The following is a 2381-nucleotide window of genomic DNA, read 5'->3' as shown; positions in this document are numbered from 1 at the left end:
GTCCATAGCTACCTTCATGGATATCTCTAAAAAATTTCTTAACCAGTTTACCACCCAAATCGCCAAAGCAAGGCACCCAATCAACCTTTTGGATGTGACACAATGGGTTGGCGAACCCACGAGAAAGTACTTGGATCGGTTCAATGAGGAGTGCTTGGAGATTGTCGGCCTCATAGACTTCCTGGCCAATTTATGCCTCACTAACGGCTTGGTGAACGAAGACTTCAGGAAGCACCTAACCACCAAACCTGTATGATCGATGCAGGAAATACAATGTATAGAAAGATAGTATATAAATGATGAGGAGTTCAACCAGGTAGTAGCCGCCAACAAACGGCAGTTAACCAACCTACCGACTCGTGAAACCGGCAATGCGGAGAAACCAAGGGAGGGGCCAAGAGAGGTAGCCCCTGGGAGGTCGTTTAAACCGTTTTTTCGGGTAGGAAAATTCACAAACTATAAAGCCCTGATTGTAGAAGTATTCCAACAGATAGCTAATACGGGGCATTTTACCCAAGCCAAGGCAGTTGAAAGATCGGACGGGAAGAAACAAGAATATCTATTATGATTACCACAAGGGATTTGACCACAAGACACAGGATTAATTTGACTTAAAAGACGCTTTGAAGCAAGCCATCCAAAAAATGAAGCTGAATGAATTTTCACGGTTCATCCGGGAACAAAAAAAAGGGAAAGGGAGCGCTCCGAGGAAGACCGTGGTTAGACGGTTAAGTTGCACGATCACACATTGGAGAAGGTAAACCTAGCATGGGTTGGCAGTATAGAGGCACCGAACCATTAGACACTCAAGAGTCTATCGAGCGTAAATCCGACGGTAATCTTGTCCTAAATTTGAATATCTATCTCTCTCTCTCTCTCTCTCTCTCTCTCTCTCCTACAAACCACCTCCGGCAACCTCTCCCCTTCACCAGTGTCGGCCACCACCAATAGCGTTCAAAGACTGGGTAGACTCCTTGTTGCCGCTGCTATCGCTGTTGTAACCTGTGTTGCCAGAGCTACTTCTTTTCTCCCTCTAGGTAGATTGTCTTCCTCCTTTTTTCTATTATTTTTTTTCAATTTATTTAAAAAAACCCTAATGCAGCCATGCCGATTGACCACTGCCGCCATCACTTTGTTGTCCGTGCTGCCACCATGCCAGAAAAGTCTTTCGCACTACCATTGTCTTCAGGTAACTCATTAATTAGTTTAGAGTAGTTAATCCTAAATCCTGATTTATATAATTTTAATTTGTTATGTATTAAAAAACTTACAATTAGGATAATATTTGTATTAGAGATTTAACTATTTTTTAGATTTAGTTCATATATGTTTTTCAAATGGTTTAGCTAGTAAACACTTATGAATTCTCCCAGAATCATATCATGGTACAATCATGGTGCGGAAATATCCATCAATAGCAAAGGTAATACTTTATTAGCTTGAAAAAGCAAAGAAAAAGGAAGGCGCATTCTTTGTTACTTTTGCAAAACAAGAACAAGAAATAGCAGAGTTGAAGGTAGGTAATATACTGAAAATAGGGTTCCGATGCTCTTTAATAGAAGTTTTTAACTTGTAAAATCTTAGATGATGATGACTTTCATACTGTCTTGATTGGAAGTTAAATATCATCTATACACTGCTCAATATTGATTGACTTGTTCTTTATAAGTTAGAGCTCTGTGTTCATTCTTTTTATTGATAAGTGGATGTTTAGAAAGGAAGGAGATACCCACTTTCTTTGAGAAAAAAATTATTGGAGTTTAGAACTTTAAATTGAGGAGTGGCGCTTTTTTATTTATTTATTTATTTATTTATTTATTTCAATGAGCTCTTGAATTACCAAATTAATTAATAATAGTTAGCTATATGGAGAAGTCATTATACCCTAGCTAGAAATGTTATTTATTCTGACAATAGAATTGGATAATGGATATAGTCTCAATTTAGCAACTAGCATGAAGTAACAGCAAAAGAGTTGGGATGAACTAGTTGTGATACTTTTGATGAGAAAGTAGAATATTCTTAAAGGATCAGAGGCCGATATTATCATGTACATATGTTATCAATGTACTTAAGTAAGTGTTGGAGTTTGAATTTTGCTTTATATATGTAGCAATTTATTGGCCAATAACAAACTCTTAAATAAAATTTAAATCCATAAAAAATTAGTTCTTATAACCTGTCGGATTAAAAAATAGGTAGCCAATATATATATATATATATATATATATATATATATATATATATATGCAAAGAGATTTATATCATATATTAAATTGTTACTAATAATATTACATTGATCTCTCTTCTACTTCTTTCTTTTTTTTTTTCACAGCAGAAATATTCATCATTAAGTATGTTAAACAATTTTTCAATTGGTT

The sequence above is a fragment of the Arachis stenosperma genome, chromosome 9 (genome assembly GCF_014773155.1).
Source record: "Arachis stenosperma cultivar V10309 chromosome 9, arast.V10309.gnm1.PFL2, whole genome shotgun sequence".
Lineage (NCBI taxonomy): Eukaryota > Viridiplantae > Streptophyta > Magnoliopsida > Fabales > Fabaceae > Arachis > Arachis stenosperma.
Note: the sequence above shows the minus strand (reverse complement) of the source record.